This window comes from Acromyrmex echinatior, chromosome 8, assembly GCF_024713525.1.
Source record: "Acromyrmex echinatior isolate Ae372 chromosome 8, ASM2471352v2, whole genome shotgun sequence".
Taxonomy (NCBI): domain Eukaryota; kingdom Metazoa; phylum Arthropoda; class Insecta; order Hymenoptera; family Formicidae; genus Acromyrmex; species Acromyrmex echinatior.
Genome location: NC_141859.1, coordinates 5,424,267 through 5,440,876, shown reverse-complemented (window position 1 = coordinate 5,440,876; position 16,610 = coordinate 5,424,267). Strand labels below are relative to the sequence as shown.

The following is a 16,610-nucleotide window of genomic DNA, read 5'->3' as shown; positions in this document are numbered from 1 at the left end:
AAAATGAGAGCTCGGATTAATATACGATCGACTAACGTAAATGAGTCAAGTAATGGAAAGCCGTAATATATTGACCATTTATGTATTAATAAACATTAATGTGTGACGACAAGTAATTAATAATATTTTGCAGGAGTTATGCGTACGAAATATACTACACGTGAATTTCGATTACATATTTTCAGACAGCCTATTGGTATTCAATCATACTCATGTTCTACGAAAATGAAGTTGCCTCGAATGAAGCCATTCTCATATTTCAGAATATCGCGAGTACAGAAAAGTAAAGTTGAGTAAACATCATCTAATAATGTTTAAATTAATAAGTACAGAGTCGCAATTTATGCTGATTTTTTGTTATATTTGTAAACGATGTAAGCAGTATTTAAAATAAGATTTTAAGGTATATTAAGCTTTAAGTCATAAGAAATTGATTAATCACAGTCGAATATGAGAAGAATAATTCAGTTTTAATAATTAAGTAATACTTTCAAAAATAGTTAATTTTACGTATTTTGATATCATGCGCGTGCAGCAATAACATTTCACGGCCGCTAGAGTCCAGTTTTGCAGTTGGCAATTCCGAAAACAGTTGACCAACGCTAATCAGAGTTGGTGAGACTGATAACACTCGTCATCAATTCCTAACGGCTCAAAGTTTAAAACTTTAACTATACTCCTTAAAATCTTATTACGGACGCTGCTTAACGTAAATTCGATTTGTCTATCGAGATGATAATGTTTTGACGGTTTTGACTGAAGTAATAGTCGACACGCGACGCCAACGGCCAACGTTCGCAGTGTTGTTGTATTGCGCGGCAGGCAGGCAGGCAGGCAGGCGGTAAGGTCGTCGTGACGTCATTCGCGCGCGCGGCGTAGCTGAGTGGTAAATAGAGGCAATTCTCGTCCTGCGTCGTCACACATTCTCCTTTGTGGAGCGATAGCGTCAACTATTCTGAGACACCGAATTCGTTACGAATAATTATTATAGCTATTACTATGCATGTACGGCTGAGCGACACGATCGAGCGTATCGAAGTGACGGCTGAAATATGTATGTACATATTTTACGAGGGATGTATTGTGCGTAAAAAACTGGTAAGAATCTAAACGAATAATGCTAAATTACTGTTTCGTTGCAACATTTAAGCGGATAATAATTTCGATCTTTACTGAATTCTTATGCTACATCTCTCCAAGTAGAAAAATGACGACATTAATGTTGCAATCAATCGTAACTGATTGAACATTGAATTTTGGTAATCATGTCGGAGCCATTTTGACTCCAATTTCACATCATGTCGACTTTGTGCTACTTGGATTGTGTCGCACTCTGTATTTCTAATCTATTAGAGTATGATTTGCCCATCATTTTCTGATTCGAAGGTATAGAGTTAAACTACATCGAAGTCTTCATCAGAGTGTTCTAGTGCGTCATTTAGGATACGTTGCTTTGGCACTTACAGCGCTTGTGAGTACCATTTGCTCTGTTTAAAACGACGTCTATAATGAGAATTTTAAGATGTAAAGCTTAAGCTTTAAGAAATTGACGATCATAGTCGAATGTGAGGAAAATAATCGACTATGACTGGTCGATTTTTTATGGCTTAAAGCTTAAAACTTAAATTTTATCCTTAAAATCTCATGTAGACGCTGTTTAATATTTAATAAACAAGGATGAAAAGGGTGATACATATTTAAAGTACTATGAACGTCAAAGTGAACGTATTCTCTTCCCATTTTTCATCATTAGATATAAAAGGATAAAATAATACATTCGGGCACTCGAGTGAAATTTCCGAATGCAACCTAATGTGCGAATCGTGGTGCTTAATGATTTAAATTATAGAATGCAGTGAAAGATCGATATATTCGGTCGTCTACATGCATTAGTAATATTAACGTGTATTCCGCGAAATCAACGCTCGCGATCAATGGTTCGCAAACGTACGGAAACGACGGTTATCTATTGAAGTACGGTTATCTATCGTATTTTGTGAGCTTTATTCATTGTGTAGAAATTCAAATATGTAGGAAAATAATGATACTTCTAAATTATTGCTTCGTCATATCTTCAATACATAGATTTTAATAAATTCCAACAGCGCATTTTGTATCTCTCGTCTTCTAGATTATAATTTTGTCTATCATTTCCCGAATCGAGAATATGGAATACACTTAATACTTAAGTGCCAGGCTGGTGATTTAGGTTACGAAAGGTCGTGATATATCGATCGTTTACATGTTAATAATAGTTGCTTTACATTTATATAAAACTCAGGTAATTCTCGTCATAACTCAGCTGAGTGCATGTTCCTTTTCATTCTGACAAGTGCATGAGATTCAACTGAGTTTTTATCTACAATCTACAAACTCAAGACCGTGTACTTTACTGAGCCTTGTTAACTTACTATACATTAAAAGTGAAATTATGAACCAGTGTTTTATGCTATAACTTTGTTACCGAAGTAAGCAAATAGTGCGTTATTATCTAAGTATAAATACCGGTATCACTTGTATGAAAATAGAAAGCGACTGATATTAACATACAATATTATTGATCATGTTATTAAAAATATATGTAATTCGCGAAATTTATTTAAAATGTCTTGGGAGTGCAATAAAAACGAAATCCGATTATGAATTTTCAGTGATCCGCCGTCTTCATCAGACATTAATTTGTCATGCATTGTACACGGGACTGAAGTTATCGACACTATATTTGAATCTTGTTTCCGGGATATCACTGAAGCTGAGAGGAGATGATGATCCAGAGAGACATCAGGCAACAGCGGAGCAATCATGAATGTAATTAAATTATAATTTATTATTTGTTTTCATGGATCTTTGCTTATCAACGATTGTGAAAATTTGTTTAAAGTCTAAATGATTCTCAGAAGATTAAAGATTATTTTTTGCCCAATATTCGTTTTTCAAACAACATGAATGAATAATTTATGTTCCAACTTGCCTATTTGATCAGCTTCAGGCACAAATGAATAATTTAATACGAATAAACAAAGAAGGCCATATTCAATCAAATAAAGAATTCAATGCAACTATTTTTTGAAATATTTATTGTTACTACTATAAGTTATTATTGTGCTATAATTTAAATATGCTTGTATTTTTTCAGATCAACGTAGTTGTGCAACTACTTCACCGCTGCAAATTGTGTATCTGTGAGTTTTTAATTATTTCTTATATTTTAATTTAAGGTAATGGATCTATAAAAATTATACATATAAAATTATACATATAACGTGTGTATATTATGTATGTATTATATAATATCAGATAAGAGTTAAAAGTATTGCGAAAGATAATACTGCAAATAAATATTTTATACATTCATTATCTTGATAGATTTACTCTGAAGAAAAGACTTGACGTGAGATTTAATATTTTACAGTGAAATAAATATATTTTTGTTTTAAATATAATAAATTATTTTATAATTAATAAGTTGCGTACCAGTTATATTATTCGGATAATACTTTTACTTTATGTGATATTAATTTTAATAAAGTTTTGATAGTGTAATAACGAGTTTTATATATCTATGTGATGGTTTATAGAAACATACATATATCAAGAATTTATGTTAGCAGCATAAGTTTCTGATCCCACGTCATGTCTTACCGAATATCATCAATCGTAACATATCGAACTTTGGACATTATGATATGACAAATAACTGTCCAAAGTTTCTTACAAGCTTGTCTGTTGTATTTTTAACATTTTTGTTATGTTATTACCAGATAAATTTATTTTTGATATAACATAATATCACATTAATTAGCCACATATCAATATTAGTATCAATATTATCAATATATAATAATATATATCAATATTAATAAAAATTTTTTTAGCGTTGATTTTCTGTTTTAAATAAATAAAAAAAAATTCTATTAAATTGCAAGACATTCAAATCAACTAAGAACTTTTGATATTTGCATTATGTAATTTTTTAAATAAATTATATCTAATCTTTTTATAATAATTAATAATGATTTTATAATAATTAATATGATTTTCTTATATATGATTTCCTAAATATAATTTTCGAGAGAGTATTAGTTATGATATCGAATAGTTAAAGATAGATTAGTTAGTATCTATGTTTACACTATATATTGACTTTAAAGTATATAAAACTAAGTAAATGAAAATATATGTATAAATAACAGTGGCACGAATGGTTGATTTTTGAATACAATTTTTATAGTCATAGTAATAATTTTTTATATTTAAAAATCAACAATTTTAATCATCTTTTATGGTGTAATAAAATTTATTATACACACTTAAAAGTTGGGTGGGCATTTTTAAATTATAGAGTTTATGATTGTGTTTTATAGAAAACAAATTAAGAAAATGGACATTGAGAAAAAATGTATACTAAATTTTAATAAATATTTATTTGAATAATATTAATTTAATATTTACTTGCGATAAATAAATATTTGCTAAATGAAAGAATAATAAAAAAGTTAAATTAAATTTTGTACTAAATAAATACATATGTTTACTTTTAGCTAATACTATTCAATCAAATATTTGTTAAAATTTAGTACATTTTTCTCTCATTGTCAGTGTAGATATAAATAGCTGTTTTCAATTATATTTATCTCAATTATTTCCATATATCCTGAGAGAAACGGAATTGAAGTTTTTAACAAACCAAGAATAGCCATTTTAATAAATCAGAGGTATAAAATTGCTTTGTTGCGTAAGATGTAGCAACTTAATCTTATTTTCTTGTCTTTCGTCTCATTTCTTGATTTGCATTTTTCATTCTTGCAACAGGAAATTGAGAAAATTCTGTATTATATTTTAAAGTTAGTAAAACGGCTTACTCATGTGTAGTTTTTCTTTTTAAAATACCAAATTTACAAGTCTGATATTTTATATTGAGGATTTATACACAGAGTGTTTTATTTTAAGTAATACAGTCAATTATCTTGAAAGAAAAGCATTTTCGAGAAAAATGTTTCATATAAAAATTGTATAGTTTGAAGAGGAATAAATTGATTTTATTGTTGAAAATTTATTTTATTATTATTTTTTTTTTCAAACTATACCAATTATTTTTTGAAACATTTTTCCTGAAAATGATTTCAAAATAATTAACTGTATCCTTAAAATGGAATATCTTGTATATATTGTTGGTGATTCAATACTACGTGAGAGCACTCGTTGATAGACCGAAACTTTACAAAGATCTTGATGGATCGGAAGTGACTAACATATAGTACAGGCTTGACGTCTTGACTAGCTTTAGTCGGTCGAGAGAGTGACCCTTTGACTTCCGGTGGAACAGACCTACTCCAGCACACGGACACAATTTACCTTGTGCTTGAGCGGCTGAAGCAGATAATGGCTTTGTTGCTCTACCAATCGATCGGTCGAACCTGTCTCCAGGCTTCACGTAGCCTCTTCGTCTCTCTTCCTCGGTGCTTGTAATTCCTTCTAGTGGAAACGATAAGTCACCTGAAATGCATACAGATACAAGCAAAATGTTCTATTATAGAGCTTTTATGTCATATTTTTATATTTATCGATGAATAAGATCTAATAACAAAAATTTATTTTTTAAGTTATTAGTCTAAAGTTATTGCATAAATGGAAGTTTATTTTTTTAGAATTTAATTAAAAATATTAGGTGTTGGAATTAATTCGTAGCGTTTTACAAGTGATGGGAAGTACTTTCATTAATGTATTTTTTAATGCTCATGTGAAATAAATAACATTCTTTCATTAAAAACGCTACGAATTAATTCCAACACCTAATAATAATACATGCTATGAAAAACTTGGCATTATACATTTTTGGTTTTAAACAATACAAGACAAAATATACTTTTCAATAATATAAGATATATTTATCGAAATTATAGATTAAGAATTTAATATCTGGACAAAAGAAATTAAGAAACGCGAATTTTTGATAAAATATATAATATATAAATTTTTATATGTAATATATATATGTGTGTGTGTATGTGTGTGTGCGTGCGTGTGTGTGCGTGCGTGCGTGCGTGCGTGCGTGCGTGCGTGCGTGTGTGTGTATGTGTGTGTGTGTGTGTGTGTGTGTGTGTGTGTGTGTGTGTATAAAAATACAATAGAATATAAAAATGCACTAGGAAAAAAATTGAGTCTTTAGCAAAACTGGTATTTTTTAAACAGCAATCAGATATTTTATTTGTATAACAAAAAATTTAGTTGTTTTTACTCAATACACTTTACAGCTTTGTAAATAACCAAAATATTTTTATACCAAGCAAACTTTTTAGTGTAAATAAATATTTGATTTACAAAAGTAAAAATATGTCGAGCAAAAGCAACTAAATTTTGTGTTAAATAAACAAAATATTTGGTTGCTGTTAAAAAATACCTTAATTAAACATTTTTTTATTAAGGCACTATATTTTTTCTATTGTGAATTACTTACATCAAACTTAATTCGGATTCGTGTTTGCAATCTCATTTCTGCTAAAAAATTCAACTTCGGTCGTATGAATTGTCAAAAGAGAGTATATAGTAATCTGCTTCGTTAAATTAAAGAACAGTTGAATTCTTTGTCGCTGATATGTTAGAACAGTTAAGATTCGTTTTATAACGATAAACATCGGTAAATTATTTTCAAGAGAGATTCGAGTTAAATATTTAGATTGGAGTAGATTTCCAGCTGGAAGCGGTAGCTCTTTTCGCTCTCTTTTCATTTTTCTGTCTCTGTTTTTTTTCTGTTTCTTTTTTTCTTAATTTTGGCCTGACTCTTCTCGTGAATGCGTAAGTTTATGCGGTACACCGACTGTTATACCAAGGAAAGGATTGCCGTGATTATTTGTACAAGACGGTACCGACAGCTCGTTGCATCTGCTATGAGAAATCGTGCATTGCTCTCTCTGTACAAGAACGCGCATATTGCGGCAAATTTCGAGCGTACACGACCGCACAATCGCATCATTTATTCAAAGGCTGTTAATTAAATGATATAAATACGTCCCTAATTTGGATAGCTTGCAGCGATTGGACATGGATAGTTAGAGATATAATAATATGAATATATCTGTTCAATTATATAATTACAAAATGTTATTTAACAATTTTACGATGTTCATAAATTTTCCATGACTTTTCTCCGTGCGGGTAAACATTTTTTTTTTTAATACAGAAACTCAACTTTTGCATTGTGTGTAAAAAGATTATGGCGTGACGAGGTTTCATAAAAATTTTTTACGTATCACGTCGCTCGCGCATAAATCCGATCTTCGACATATACATAACATAGATACAAGAATATGTGTACACTTTATGGATACTTTTATAGTTCACTCATTTACGATAGAGCAATATATTGCATACCATATATATGTATATAGAGCAACATATATCCATGTTTTCTTCTTATTCAGAAACATGAGTTCCAGGAGCAAGCATAGAAATAACATTTTCTATGAATAAACTAAATAAGCGCTCGTATGGAAATTTAAATGTATGTATTCAAAGATAGCGTAACTGATACGACAGTTTCGATAATTATGTATTTCCGTCAGACGAAAGTGCATTAATTATCCAGTGATTGGGATGTAATGTAAATACGTTACATTTCAAAAACGGCGATGATTGATACAAATAACGTTTTCAAGTATGCAAATATTCGTATGGAGTGACAAATGAGAATATGGTTACACGGGTAAATACCTCCTCACGATTTATGAATGTGTATGTTTGATACTCGTCATTTTCCGCGCTTTTACGTTAGCGTATAATCAATATTTTATGACGATATAAATTATATGTTTTAGATTATATGTTTTTTATACTATTATGAACGCGCGGTATTGATCTTCTTATAACGAGATATAAGATATATAGAAAAATATTTCATTAATTTGTCATGTCTTTATTTATATAGAATATCATTAAATTACGTTTGCTTTTATTAATTATTTAAAAACTTAATAATTTTTCTATATTTTAATCATTGAAAAAGAAGCTTTCTAGACATTTGTATAAGAAGTATTCTTACACAAGTGATTAATTAAAGTATTATTAAATAATTAAATTATCAAATAATTAAATTTTTTGTAGAACAAAAATGGAAAAATTCATGATACGATTATTTCATTATGTTTTTCATATACAAGTACATATAAGCATTCATATTTTCGCAGATTCATTATTTGAAAATTATTGAAGATTACTTTTCAATAAAATAAATCGTGAGAGAGAGAAAGAGGGGAGGGGGAGAGAGAGAGAGAGAGAGAGAGAGAGAGAGAAAGCGTATTTTACAATGTTATCTTGCTAACACGGTCATTGAAAATTTAATTAAGTAATGCGCGTCTAATTTCAGGAATAATTAATGTTATGGAAAATTCAGTTTTATCTCGGTCCGGTGTAAAGCAGAGATAAATTTAATATAATGCGTTTACACTGCATTTTATACACTCTTAATTTTTAATTTCCATTATCGCAACTCATGTTGATTTCGGTGCGCTGTTCATTCAGGGTTACCTATATAATTAACACATCTTTCCAAACTTGGTACTCAAACGCATTATTTTATGTGTAACAATCCTTAGAACTTCTAAATTATCCAACATAGATACGACGTATTAGCACGTAATGTTTGCATTAGGAACGTGGATTAATGACATGTGGACAAAAGAAAATCTGTGTCTTATTAAGACTAAAAGCATCACGCAGCACCTGAAGCTTTAATTTTGGAACACAATGGCAAGCTTTAACAAAAGAAAGGAAACTATTGTAGTCATTCTCTTCATGGTAGAGGAAAAGTAAATTAATGTGATATCTCAACATTTTTGAATAATTACAAGTATTAAAATTTAATAAGTAAACTCGTCGTGCCAATTATAAATATAAATAAATTATATGTTTTTTGAAAAATATGATGAAGAATTGAGTTAATTCTTTTTTATCATTTAACGTGGTCAAATGAATGTTTTCGTGACTCTCATTTGATTGACTGTATGTATTAACGACCGCGTTTAATCGATTAAAACAATGCTATTCGACGCCGAACAATTTTTTCCAATTCATCTGTGCATATACGCGGTTTTGCGAATGACGTGTGCAATTGTAAGCTCAAAGCTGCACTCGCTTTTTGCCAGCTCGTCCGGTTTGAACGATTAGTTCGAGAGGGTAAGAGCGCTTGTGTGATCCGTTCACTTAATTAGGTCTTGATTATGCAGGTCTGCTAGAGAATACTATAGAGAAAGAGAGGGAAATTAAAACTAGATTTTCGAACAAAACTAATTTATGAATGTTATATGGAAAAAATATCACACAGAAATGGATTGTTTTTAACATTATAAATAATTATGTTATTCTGTTATTTTTATTTTTAACATTATTTGATAATATACATTAATAAATAATATACTATTTACTAATGTATATGTATAATTTGAATACTTAATTTTAATACAATAATAAATTAAATTTTAATATATAATATAATCAGGTTGAATATTTTAAAATAAAAACGGTATTTTTTAATCTTGGTGAGAGAAATAAGCTTGCATTCTCTTGATTCGATCCGCTATCGGAGATTTGACTACAAAATTACGAACGTTTTCACAGCCGAATATCCTGCGAAGCCGCGTAGTAGACCGCTGTTCATTATTCTCCGCAAAAACTCTCAAACGTTCATTTGCATTCTATCGCGAGAGCGGCAAAACGCAGAGCGGGGAATAATTAAGCAGTGAAATTGTCTGGTATGAACTATCTACTGAATACTATCGTACGGGGACCGCGTCGTCGGATATTTCCGGAGTCCTCGGGTACGTAATTCTCTCCTCGACTTGTCCCAGCGGACTCGAAACGTTTGAATCATTCCGTACGGTTGCAACGATTCCACTTGAGGTCTAATCGTCGGGTGCATTTTTGACCAAATCGGTACTGACTTCTCAATTGCTTGCGAAGTCTGCGGAAGTATACGACGGATTGTCGGAAGTGCGCCTAACTTGTCGGCCCGACATTCCAAGCGCATGATCGCGCGATGAATAATGTATCCGCGTGTATGCCGCATAAAGAAAGAAAGTCATCTACGTGCGAGAATGCGACGTCCGTAAAAACGCGGGGAAGTAGACAAGTCGCGGTACCGACGACAATTTTACGGGTCCTCTCCGTCGTATACCATTTTCCTCACGCTCGGCTTTCGTTGAAACAAGCAGTGCGCGTTCACGTCGCGATTTATTATTCCCTCCTCGATTTCGCATTGGGCTTTGTGCTTTTTCCCGTAAATAATGTTCCTTGTCCGATGAAATGATTTATCTCGGATAATTCCCACAATCTGAATTATTCGCATCGTCTATTGACACATCTAGTTATTAATTAAATCGAAAATCAAATGTAAATTGTAAATGAAATGCTTTTTTATTAATGAACTGCGTTAAATTTTATCTCATCGCAGGGTGAATTAAATACATGGTCTAAAGTGGATATTCAATTAATGGCCGATTAGATACGACTTACGAAATTGATATATGCAAGGTATATAATTTTTGTACTCTGTATTGAAATATTAAAAAAAAAAGAACATGATTGAAGGCTATCAACACACATTGTTATTCGCAGTTTTAGTCGCAAAATTTGGGCACGTCATGCCGATATTGAACTTGACGTAAATATCTCTCCATGTTGATACATCGATTAGTTTAAAGTAATATTATATAGCCAGGAAACAGGTAGAGTGCGCCAATTTTTATCGTACCGTTTAATACATATTGATGTCTAGTATATATTTTGACGTCAAATAGCTTTACAAATAATATTGAGAACGCGTATCACGGTTTTGGATCATAATACAATTATATTTTAGTTGGAATAAATTATGTACGCTTGCACTTTCAATACACTGCATTAGACACCTGTATTTGTTTTTTTATTATTCATGTGTCTCTCCCATGCTCTTTTTGTCGCATTTATTGCGATAAAAATAATCACGTGCTTCTATTAAAATTCTTTGCAATGTTCATACGAATTTTAATATCTATTAGGAAGATACTAATTATATTAAAGAGATGAAAATAAAATAAACTCTCGATAAATATTCGAAAATTTGCTTCTTTGTTGAAACAGATTTGTTGCAATACTTGTAATATTTCAATATTTTAATACGCGCGTTATCTCGCGCCGTTATCATTCATAATGTCATTATACTGATAATCGTAATATCAACGCATTTGTGTAACGCGATAAAAACACGATGCTATCGAAAACGTCACGCGCGTTCAATCGTTGAATTTAAATTCGTCTTCGCCATCCACGCAGTGTGATTTATGAGTAAACTAAAAATATCGCGCGTGCCGGGAAGCGTGCGATAAAAATAATCCAACGACGCGGAAACGTGGAAAACGCGTGCGTGAGTACAGACACGCGAACACATATACACCGTAAAAATTGACACTGGGATGCACCACGGCACAAATTTCATTTTCTCGAATCGAGATTTACGCTCGCCACAAGCGAGCACACCACCCCCTGCAGCCTATCCCGAGATGCACTGCAGCGGATTACTTTTTTCCTCGCGAGAGTATTTCCCCCTCCCCCTCTCCCCCGCCCCCCTTCCTCCCTCTTACCATCGAGATTTTCTTCCGCGCCCAGTTCCTGGCGTTCTGATATTTCGAGCAACGCGTTGGAAATATAAAAAGCGACATCTTTACGAGAGTGTTTTTTTGTATCCTTTTTGCGGTGACTCTTCTTCTCATCCCGTTCCACCGTTCGAACTTCTCTCTCGTGTTTTTCTTCGAGCACGTCTGGTTCGTGGCGGACGTTCCACCTCATCCCATCAGGGAATCGAAACGAGGGTAGAAAGTGACTCACTTTCGAGACGTTCTCGACAGACAACGCACTTGCATCCATACGTACCCGCACACATATGTAACGAGCAACCGTTGGCTCCGCTCCAAATCTCTCTCCCTTGAACTTTTGACGAATCTCGAATGCCAATCGCTCCCGACTTTGCCAATGAACGATGAAAATCCCAAGGGAATAACCGTATTGCCGTTCGTTCAAGTGCATTAAATGACACGATTGTTTGCACCACCGTCTTACTATCGTGTTTATTGTTCAATTCCAGGATTGAAAAGAATCATTTTCTAACTCTTGAGAAATAATTTAATGAGAAAGTTTTTCCTGAAACTTGTGATATGGAACAAAAAAATTTCATTATTTGTTTAACAATTCCCTTTTATCTTCTAGTTGCCGAAAATGTTTTTAATTTTCTTTATATATATTAAAATATTATAATTATTTTATAAAGATGCATATTTATTTTACTTTACTTATGTTTTTATGTTTTTATGATTGATAAATTCGAATTCTTTTTTAATCAGAAAAAAAAATGAAAAAATGAGCAACGAAGAATTTATCTACACTATTTTATTTTATATAAAGTAAAGTAAATGTACCCATTACTGTACACGACCCAATTAAATAATAAATTTATTAAATAATGAATTTAGAGTCGTAGATATCATTAAAAGCTTAATATTTAATATTTTTTCTCCAACAATTGGTCATGTCCATTAACTAATACGTTATCTTAAATATAACTTTTATAATCTGCATTATTTTAGAATCTCTTCATATGTGCGTGGATATAGATTTTTTAAATAAAATTTTAAAAATATACATCATCAAATAATTATAATTTCTACATTTTATATTTTTTTTTTGTTTGACTATGATAATTAAAGCCAACTAGTTTCTAGATTTATTACATTCAGTTTCGGCACAGATTCTATAGAGCACTAAGCCGAAATATACGCACGTAGTTTAGTTCTTGTTTCTACAAGATTTTTTTGTTTATTATTTTGTATATTAGATTATAGATGAAAATTGCGACAACGCGAAAACGCGTTTTCTAAAGACAAAATTTCTTTTTGTATCTACCTAGATAAAGTTGCTAAAACTGTGCCGAAAATCAATGTGTTAATCCAAATATCGTTCAATGTTCTAATCGAAAATCTGTATAAAAGTCAACGACTTTTTGCATATATTTACACATAAATTAAAATAATCATAAATAATTATATTGTTGATATTTTCCATTTTTGATGATAACAATATTAAATAGTAAAGTTTACTATTTGATAATATGCTATTTTTATTTGTTTTTTTTTCGATAGTGCAGATGACAACGAGATTGTCTTTTGTTTCATGTTTCATAAATTTATATTTCTTCATAAAATGTGCGTATGACGGCGCGGTGCGTATTTGCTTTTTCGTTGATTCAATTCATCACAAATATAATTGGTTACGTTTATACATTTGCGGCCAATTGCTCTTTTTCCCTCTGTCGCCGCCATTTTTATTTCGCGGACAATGTAATCGCGCAAATATCGCACGTTTGCAAAAATTTGCGAGCGCCATAAAGCGCACGTTTAGGCGGTATATTTGATGAATATTCAAGTTACTCTCTTGATGCGACGTGTGCTCGAACATTTGTTTTGTACAATTAAATCGTCGCTACCACAAAATTGTTTTACGCAAATACTAAATATCACACGCGTGCGCGCGTGTATTTCTTTTGCGAGGGAATTGACGCGTTCTTATGGTGAAAATTGTCGTCGGCGATTTCGAGGCGCCTTTATGGGAATTTGTTCCCACATTTATATTCCTCTGGAAAAGCGAGAATACTCGTATTGTACGCGAACGGTGTCGGATAGACCAAAGTAAATGCACCGACGGAAGAAACGCACGCGGCGGCAAGAGCAATATTATCGTTGAGAGGGAATGATAACACCCTGCCGCATATGTTACTGTACCAAGATACAAGTGTCTCTCTCTCCTGAAATATCAGCATGACTGCCGAAGAGTACTTGAACCAACAAAAGGGGGACCATGTACATCTGGATATTCTAAAAGGAGCAAGTTACGGGCGTCGAGATATTTATCCTGTCGATAATTACTTTTGCGATTAGTGTGGCTTACATGTACCTTTTTCACCGCGTTAAATCTTTCGTCTTACCAGTTTTATGCTAATGCTTCCCTGGCTTTCCAGTAAACGCGATTCTTTACTAGCTTAAACCAGAATTGGACAATTATTTAGCTAGTTTATTTTTAAAAAATCACTCCAGAATGTTCCAAATTTCACAAACAATTAGCTCGATCTTTTTCCGATAAAATGGATTAAAAACTAGAACGCAAGTATTATAATATGTATAATAAGATTAAAACTAGGATAATGTAAGAAGAGAAAAATCTAAAAAAATTAAAAAAAGAGAAAATTTTAAAAAAAGAAAATATTTCGGGAAATTAGGACATTTGATTTTATATGTATATATATATATATATATATATATATATACTATATCTATACGATAGGCACTCACGCGTAATACTTTGGCGATTGTTCGCCGCTGAGCTGTTCTTAAGCTAAACATTTCGACGGATTTTCGCCTGGGCATGCTCACGATCGTTGAATAACAATGAGATTCCTCCCTGGTGGACTCTCCTTATGGCATAACGCGACGTCGAATTTTCGGTACGATCCGAAAGAATCGGCGCTTATCTTGTGCCATGAAAAACTCGCGCAAAACAAAACTTAACAAGGACAATTTAAAAGTTGCTCGCGGCCTTAGCCGACCGTCCGGCCATGGCAAACCGATGGAAGGTACGCGAAACTAGATAGGATCGTCAAAACTCCATTTCGCTTTATTGTAATTCCATTTTTCTCGTCTGCAAATAAATGTTTTAGTGTTCATATCTATCGCGTTACCCACGAGTGGCGAAAAGTTTTGGTTCGATGGCAGTTAAATAGCATTTACCTTCGCGTATCAACCCATCGTCACGTTTTTCGCGCTCTATTTTTTCTCTACATTTTTCTTATGCCTCTATGATGCTCTTATGTTTCATATTTAATGCATATATCCATACTATTTTTCCTATTCCTTTCTTTCTCTTTCTGCCATAACGCATCATTGCCTATTCGATCTTATCGCTCCACTTCCGACTTCCATCTCGCTCAAGGCTAATAATATCATTTAGTTATCGTAGCGCAGTGAGATCGCACTTCGATACTTCGACTGCTTTTCCCCGATGCCATGTTGAATTCGCCTCCCTCATCACCACAACTTTACTTACATCTCCATTCCCCCAACGCTAAGATAGAAGTGCGTTGTATAATAATTTGGGAATGCAGATTTTTCGTGTTCACTACGAGGAAGTTGTCGGAAATTGAGATTGATGATTCTGAAATTTTTATCTTTGAAATTTTTATTCCTTTAATATCAATGTCTTTTTCTTTCTTAATTTAATATAGCACAAACACTTCTTGATTTTATTGGAAACTTTTTACGCGAAGGGTCTTTGCCCCTTAAAGAATATTTTTTTCCATTGGGAAAGATTGAATTAGTAATTGGTAAATGTCACGGATTCCATTAAAATGTAACAAAGAGAACATCAAATTAAATCCGGTTTAACAAATAAGAGATTTAGATTTAAAAAATTTAATTTAAGTTGTTTAAATTAATTAGAATAATCTTCGAATAGTCTTTATCAATCAAAAAGTACTCTTATTTAGATCGGAAATTTAATTTATTTTCACTTAAATTTTAACATGATTTACATGACTGTACCCAAATTAATAAAATCCGACAAGGATATCGGGTAATAAAATATTTAATGAAATTCCAGCATACAACGATTTTCACAATTTGTAAATTCAAGAAAAAGCTGCTATCATGGGGAGAAGAAAAGAGTAGAATGTGAAGCTGTATGCAGGTTATAGCCTCGTAAAACAGACAGAGTGAATTTAAAGTGACGAAGCCTTTCCCTATCTCCGGAGAATCGAATATTTCTGTTTTCATCAACGAGTAAGTGATAAAATAACGCGCGAATAAATCGCGTGCTTTAATCGACATGGTTACATTTGCCTACAAATCAATTGCCTACATCAGTTTTGCTTACAGTTCGATTGCCTACATGTATTATTGCCTACAATTCGATTGCCTACAAGCACTTTTACGTACAAATAAAAATTTTAGAATAAATATAAATAAATATTTTAAAATCAATCTCAGTTATTGAAGATCATTTTTATGCATGTAGTTCCAAGAAGAAGATACGAAACTAGAACGAAGCGATCTCTTTTTTACTGAGATACATAAGCATCGATTATATAAAATGATTTCAAATATATTTATGAATTTTTTATTAAAAATAAAAACATTCGTGATGTTGTAATAGCAAATAAATCAAAAATCGACACGACTAATCGGATCTGTTACGACGATACTCGATCATATTCGCGGATTTGAAATAAACTGTTTCAACAGTTTGTCGATAGAAATGGTATTTGCGCTATTATTTCATATACATGTATTTTTTTTTATTCATGCATGTTATAAGTGTAATTATTTGTACAGCACATTTAATTGTATCCTCGTAATGAAATTGAGCATCAGTCTAGATTGAGAAATATTTTCTCATATCTACGAATATAGACGCAAGGGAATAAAGCGGAAGTAAATTATTATTAATCGAGTTATCTTGTATAGATTGGAAAAAAGCGGAAGTCGTAACGATACTGTAGAAAATTACGGGTAAGGAATTATGTGTATATGCGCTGGCAA

At 32.0% G+C, this 16,610-nt stretch overlaps 1 long non-coding RNA gene across 3 annotated transcripts in view; it reads left to right on the top strand.

The window, feature by feature from the left end:
- Positions 1-605: 605 nt before the first annotated feature.
- The window catches only part of LOC105144509 (uncharacterized), a 201,089-nt gene continuing 185,084 nt past the window's right edge, over positions 606-16,610 (top strand). For all 3 annotated transcript variants that reach the window (XR_015545850.1, XR_845935.2, XR_845936.2), the window contains exons 1-4: positions 606-1,098; positions 1,387-1,471; positions 2,652-2,808; positions 3,137-3,182. This is a non-coding gene — a long non-coding RNA (uncharacterized LOC105144509). The remainder of the gene's footprint in view (positions 1,099-1,386; positions 1,472-2,651; positions 2,809-3,136; positions 3,183-16,610) is intronic.